The 7,500-nt window shown below is 43.3% G+C and overlaps 1 protein-coding gene across 1 annotated transcript in view; it reads left to right on the forward strand.

Annotated features, from left to right (window-relative positions):
• The window catches only part of LOC126981463 (PDF receptor-like), a 169,819-nt gene that overhangs the window by 86,485 nt on the left and 75,834 nt on the right, over positions 1-7,500 (forward strand). The gene's annotated exons all lie outside the window — the stretch shown is intronic.

Consider the following 7,500-nt stretch of genomic DNA (forward strand, 5'->3'; position numbering starts at 1 on the left):
AGTAATAGTAGTAATCGTAGTAGTAGATGTAGTATTAGTGGAAGTAGTAGTTGTAGAAGAAGTAGTAGTGGAAGTAGTAGTAGCTGTAGTTGTAGTTGTTGTTGTTGTTGTTGTTGTAGTTGTTGTAGTAGTAATAGTAGTAGTCGTAGTAGTAGATGTAGTAGTAGTGGAAGTAGTAGTAGTAGTAGAAGTAGTAGTAGTGGAAGTAGTAGTAGCTGTAGTTGTAGTTGTTGTTGTAGTTGTTGTAGTAGTAACAGAAGTTGAAGCAGCAGCTGCAGCAGCAGCAGTAGCAGTACTAGTAGCAGAAGTAGTAGTAGTAGTAGTAGTAGTAGAAGTAAAAGTACTTATTTCTGTTTTTGAGTAGGGGTAGTCGTATATGACCTCATATGTCTGGAAATAATACGTTGTCTACATCATAATTATATTGAATTCGAATATAATGACGAATGATAGGCCTACACGGCAGGGGGAAACGAGGACCCCCCCCCCCTACACACACACACCGCCGCCTCTCCCGAGGATAATCAAATTATCAAAATCCCTCAAGCAGATGAAATGGAGCAAGGTAATACACATACCGTGGCGGAATGAGGAAATGAGCGGTGCAGTCACGCGTGAAATGACTCAGCTCATTAATACATTACCCGTTAATTAATGACGCCGATTGTGTATAAAGCTCATTAACAGTTTAACGATATTTGGGCCGATAATTATATTTTTCCTGTGTGCTTGACTTTTTCAAACTAGTTTTGTTCAAGAAACATATAATAAAAGAAACATAAAAATATGGAGGTATGATTGACATCCGCCGGGTTATGATTTTTTATATTAACCTTGCGCTCTCATTCTGATAGGTATTAATAACCCTTCCATGTCAGAAGTCCTTGCAAAAAACGGGAATACACGTGACTTCAGCTGAAGCCGTCTGCGACCAGCCGGGTAGACACGTCATGGCTCCACCACTTGTATCACATATTCATCATTCTAAAGAAGTAAATTTGGTCTCGTTGTGAGGCTTAGTAATTGTGCTTTGTTATTATCTGTATAAAAGAACAATATATCCAAAATAAGATGGAAACAAATGGGAGAGAAGAAGAAATGTAATAATGACAAAAATAACAGTAACAAGAATAATATGCGGGAGAGTGCTAAATACAAGTCCACCATTAATGCTCGAGTCTCTTGTCAGCCTGTTACTCTATTAAATGCTTTTGGGTTGACATGCACAAAAGAGAGGCTTGAGAGGGCAAAGGGCGGGAGAGAGACACGACTCATGGCGGCCTTCCCTTTTAGACTGAAGACGAGGAAAGAAAATCATCAAAGCAACAGAAACATCATGCTGGGGAAGTTACTAAGAGTGTGCAGGTGCTGTGTGTCGTGTGTGTGTGTGTGTGTGTGTGTGTGTGTGTGTGTGTGTGTGTGAAGGACCGCATATTTAAAAGGAACCTCTTAATGACCCGCGGATGTCACTCCCGGGAGATAAAAGTTAAAGTTGAGAGCCAAAGTACACACGAGGAGTGAGTGAAGAGGCAAAATCCTCTCTCTCTCTCTCTCTCTCTCTCTCTCTCTCTCTCTCTCTCTCTCTGCAGCCTCCCTAATCGCCCCATCTTCTTTTCTCTCAACCTTTTCAGAAAAAAACGCCCATCCTGTAATTGGGGTTTCGACTATAATGGAAAGCCTGATCCAATCACTCCTATAAATCTCTCTCTCTCTCTCTCTCTCTCTCTCTCTCTCTCTCTCTCTCTCTCTCTCTCTCCCCCCCCCCCCCCCCCCGTGTTAACCATTGCGTGAATAAAAAATGTGAGGTGATTGGTGGATAATGTGCAATTTTTCAAACGTCTCTCACATCCTTTTTTGTTATTTTCTCTCTTCCCGTGATCCAATTTGTTTAGGCTAAAGAGATTAGGCCTGACAAATGATCTCTCTCTCTCTCTCTCTCTCTCTCTCTCTCAATAATTACTCCTCTGGCTACTCTACTATCGCGAAAGTTAATAGTCTCTTTAATTCTGTGGCACAGGCCTGACCTAACGCAGCTCTCAATTCAAGAAAGACACAAATTATAACATATGAATTACTACAAAGCTGGGAAGAGGAGGGTAAGGGGGGGGTTAACTATTTTACCTGAGAATGAACACAGGTAACCGATCTATATTACACACACACACACACACACACACACGTAGTTGGTTTGCGGATCTCCAAATTAACCAGTTCGACGCAGGCTGTTCAGGTGCAGCAGTTGATTTAGTAACGATCTAGGAACTGCAGTGACCAAGAAGCGGCGGGGAAGGAGGAGGCAGGGGAAGGGAGGGAAGAGAGAAGTCATGGGGAACTACCAAGGAGCAAATAAGAGAAGGCAGGAGTGGGAAAGAAGGATGAACCAAAGGATAAAAATAAAAGAAGAAATGAGAGGGAAAGAAGAAAATCAGAACCATGGAAGAACTAAAATGGTGAAAATAGAATACAGGAGAGGGAAAGAGGGAAAAATCGTGGGATAACTAAAAGCAATGCTGTAAAAAAAAGGAATAATCACAGGAAAATGAAAATAACAGCAAACAAAATTAAAATCCAAGCATTATATAATCAGCAAAAGTTAATATACCAGTTTTACATATGGAAGGGACGAACAAGTGAGCACAAAACACTAAATCCATACAACATATATATCTTGCTCTCGACAAAGAAAAATAATTCCCTGGATCATCATGGAACAAATCTTTACAGCCATTACGTATCCGAGAATCATTAAAATTAGTCCACTTGTAATCCTTGTGCATGGCGCCTCATTAAACATGTCTGAAACCAGTCATGAGGGGATTAAGGGCGATAAGGAGCAATTAATAGTTCCAAGTATTCATAAATCCGTCAGATGCGAAGGATTGGATGATTTTCGTGTGTGTGAGTGTGTGTGTGCGTGTGTGTGTGTGTGTGTGTATTATGGATCTCCGACTGGCTCAATAGCTAATACGTGACTTGCTGCGCTCTCTCTCTCTCTCTCTCTCTCTCTCTCTCTCTCTCTCTCTCTCTCTCTCTCTCTCTCTCTCTCACAGACACACACATACACACACACAGCTCCCCCTCCCCCCCCACCCTAACACATAACCCCCTACCCCCACATAACCCCCCCCCTCATAACCCCCCACCACCCCACCCCACACACACACACACAGGAGCCAGACAGAGTGGTCACAGCGGTGGTGTTGGTGACGTCGTTTTCCTCCCTGAACCGACAAAGTTACTTCCTTAGCAATTTGGCTTACTTTCCCGCCAGTCTCCCTGACCTCATTTGCCGCATCTGTCCACCGGCGCCCGCCTTGTATTGCGTCATCAACCAAGAGTGTCGCCCAGGCCTAGACCGCTCCAATGCCCTTAGTTCAATGTTTTTTCCATCAACACTTTTTCCATCAAGTCCTTTTTCTTTTTTTCCATCAATGTCTGGGTCGTCCGCGTCCTTTCTTGCTGTCTTGCTGCCAGTGTTTGTCTCTTACGAAGTCTTTTCTTCATGCCTTTCGAAATATCATGCCCTTCAAGATTACGTACATTCAACGCATTTGGTTTTCTAATGTAATCTTCCTCCTAACACAACCCTAAATAAATACATAAAACTATAGAAATCAACATCTTCAAACATTACCTGCCCACTGTAGGACAGATTATTTTTTTTCAGTGCTCTCTCTCTCTCTCTCTCTCTCTCTCTCTCTCTCTCTCTCTCTCTCTCTCTCTCTCTCTCTCTCTCTCAGGAGGTGTTTCAATGACTAATAACTCAATAACCAATCCACTTACGGCCAATAACCCAGGTGAGCCGCACACAATCGAGCTCAAAGGCCCAAAGATTAATGGAAACAAATAAAGAGAAACAAACGAACACACTCCGAAGAAACATTCCAGCCAGATCTGCGTAAAGAGCACCGAGAATATGAGGAAAACTGACACGACAGAATTCTCCCCCTTCTGCCTCCCTTCCAAGAATACATGCGATAAAGCCAACAACCGCGAGAAGAAAGCAACCAACAAACGTACGCCCTTGCACGACCTAGTTCGCTATTCACACGTTTTCCCACGCTTTCATGCATTGGCTTGATTCCCGGAGAACGAGGCGGCGAGGCCCTTCAAGCAAACCGTGGGAAAACGCAAGGAAATGAGCAGGAAGAGATGTGATGCTAGGCTGAGGCCGCGATGGACTTCAGGCGAGCAGGTGTGACCGACCCCAGACCTTGAAACGGTGAAAGACCCGAGAGAGAAGTGGAAGAAGAAAAAGAGTGACACACACACACACACACACACACACACACACACACACACACACACACACACACACACACACTCCTGTTTAGCATTCACAGCCACCATCAACGGCCGTTCTCTAAGGGGTTACTGCGCCCACTGCCCATTTCTCCACACTATGTCCTAAAATTAATACCTACCAGGCCCCTTCCCTACACCGAATCCTACCATAATCCTGCGGCTTCCTACTCAGTACACTTCCATATCCTTCCTGAAATTCTCTACTAACCCCACAAATATCCTGTTCTTCCCCCACACCGTTCTTCCTTATGTCCCTACCTTAGCTTGTCTCAATATTAAATCCTCCCTTAATTTCAGTTTCATATTCGTTAGCCTTTCAAAAGCCTTCCCAGAAAAGCTATAATCCTTCAAAATATCCTGCACTTCACAACCATTTCATTGGCATACTCTTATCTTTAGTCTTTTCAACGTCAAGTCCTTCCATACGCCCATAGCTACTTATTGGGTTTCTGATCTTTCAAGGCCTTCGCTGAAAATTCCCCAAAAAGATATTCTATTATTCCCTATGTTCCTACTCTATCCCTTTCAAATTTAAATCCTTCCATTTTCAAAAACATCCTTTTCGATACCCTTTTATGCCGTGCCATGAATTTCTCCACTGACCCAAATCCACTCCAATTCCATAGAAGTCTTCCCGTTCTTCCATATACACTACCTCTCTAACAATTATCAACATCAAATACTACTCAAAACATACAAAACAAAATACATCAAAAACATACTGCCACAGGTTACCATTCGCTTCCCTTTTTAAGTCTTCCCTTATATACTTATTCCCTTCTCTTACTTTCCACTTGCCTGGCCTGGAAGCAAATTCATTACCTCTCCAGCTTGTACACGTGACTACGACGCTAGATTTACGGACCACGAGTTGAGAGACGAAGGTCATAAAGCGCAACATGGCGAGGCTTCTTGTTGAGGGACGGAGAGACGAGCTGAAGAAGGGCCAGCAAACAGGAGGGAAAGCGATGATAAAGCGAAAGAAAGTAAAAACATGAAGAAAAAATGTATGAACGAAATAAAATAAAAGGTTCACGTAATCAAGGAGGCATGATGGAAACGCAGCGAATAATTCAACGCAAACATAAAACAAACATAACTTTGCGATAAATTTATAACGAATAAGCAATGCGCAATTCACAAAAGAATACATTACAATGTTTATTCATGAAACGGCAAAATGTGGAAAAAAGTGAGAGAGAGAGAGAGAGAGAGAGAGAGAGAGAGAGAGAGAGAGAGAGAGAGAGAGAGAGAGAGAGCAATACAAGTCAAACGACACATCAGTCACCGAACCATCAGCAAAACGACAATTCGGACAGGCCATTTGACTTCAAGTAGGGACGTGATGGCGCCATAACCCGGAAGAGGAGGAGGAGGAGGAGGAGGAGGAAGAGGAGGAAGAGGAGGAGGAGGAGGAGGAGGAGGAGGAGGCATTAAGCATTCTAGCTCCAGTTACCTTCCGGTTCATGAGCTGCCAGTCTCCTATGACGGTTCAAGATGTAATGAGAGACTTCGATTCTGATCTCTCTCTCTCTCTCTCTCTCTCTCTCTCTCTCTCTCTCTCAACACACACACACAAACATACACTTTACGTAATACTTGATTCTGTATTCCAAATTCCCTAAAGGTTGTATTACGATTCAGCGACTCTTCATTTTTTATTTTTTTATTCCAGTTCACACTGGTACCACGTGACCCTCTTCCTCTCCACATCCTCTCGCTCCACTGCCTTCCACATCTCTCCACTGTTTCTTTCCATCCATCGGCTATTTCCTCTCACATCATTACTTTCACTTTTTTCTCCTTTTTTTACCTCCTCCTCGTTTTCCTTTTTTTTCTTTGTTCATTCTTTTTTTTTCCTTCCCTGTGTTGTACTCCTTCACCGATCATTTCCTCACTTTTCAGGTACATATTTTTTTCTACTTTTCAACAAAACAACTCGACGGGAATCTCCTTCGAGTTCTTCATTTCCTCTCAACCATTTACTCTCCTGCTTTTTTCCCCTGCCTCTCTCTCTCTCTCTCTCTCTCTCTCTCTCTCTCTCTCTCTCTCTTATATATACGTACTGTTATGTAGTTGTGTAAGCTGTACTGTTTTCCTCTTCGATGATTAACACTTTACGACTATTTATTTCACCCAAGGTCTCCATTTTCTCTCTCCTCTTCACTCTTTTAACTTTTTCTTGTTTTCCTTTTCAACTTTGTGTTTTTTGTAGTGTACCTTCCCTCCTCGGATAGCTATTTAGTCCACTCTATTTAATTTCATCTCTCAATACTAGCCTTCCACCCTTCTCTACTCTCTTCACTACTGTCTTCCTCCTTTACCTTCACTCTCATTGCCACACACTATTTTCATATCCAAGACCACAAATTTTTCTGTCTTTCGTTTTGAAGCTTAGAAGTTGACTGTATCCCCTGAGCTCCTTTGCGCTATATGTGTGTGTGTGTGTGTGTGTGTGTGTGTGTGTGTGTGTGCTATAAAGACAGACTGACACACACACACACACACACAGACGAACAGACAGAAATACAGAGAGATACACAGAGGCAAAGAGAGTCTGTGAAAGTTAATGAGTTTGCCTTCAGTAAGACGGAGAAACGGAGGAGAGACAGAGAGACACAAATCAAAGCCCAAGAAGACGAGGAGACAGACACAGGCGGAAAAAAACAACGCCAAGCAAACACTACAAAGGGAAGGGAGACACGGGACTGCATAGAAAAATAAATAGGTCGAACAAAGCAATATCGGCAGGGAACATCGGGCGTTCTAACGGCTGACGGGAATATTTCCACGTCCGGCAACAAAGCGACAAAAGGGAGGAAAGGAGAGAGAGGAAGACACGCTGATAAAAAATGTTCTCACCGAGTCAAACAGAAGACTTATTCAGATGAAGGAGGAGGAGGAGGAGGAGGAAGATGGAGGATGTGGAGACAAAGACGAGGAGGAGGGAGATGGGAGACGAGCGAACGGAAGAAGAGCAGAAAATATGAAGGAGGAGACCTGGAGAAAGAGGAGGAAATGGAGGTGGATGCCCTTCAGCCTGACGTCACATGGAGGCACTCGGGTTCGAATCGCCACGCTCTAGCTCTTCACCTCCACGGCTTAACGCTCTCGAAGGCCTTGTAGGAATAACTTTTAATGTGGGCTTTGGACGAGCTAACACACAAAACCACCGTATCCATTATCACTGTAAAC

Source organism: Eriocheir sinensis, chromosome 48, assembly GCF_024679095.1.
Source record: "Eriocheir sinensis breed Jianghai 21 chromosome 48, ASM2467909v1, whole genome shotgun sequence".
Lineage (NCBI taxonomy): Eukaryota > Metazoa > Arthropoda > Malacostraca > Decapoda > Varunidae > Eriocheir > Eriocheir sinensis.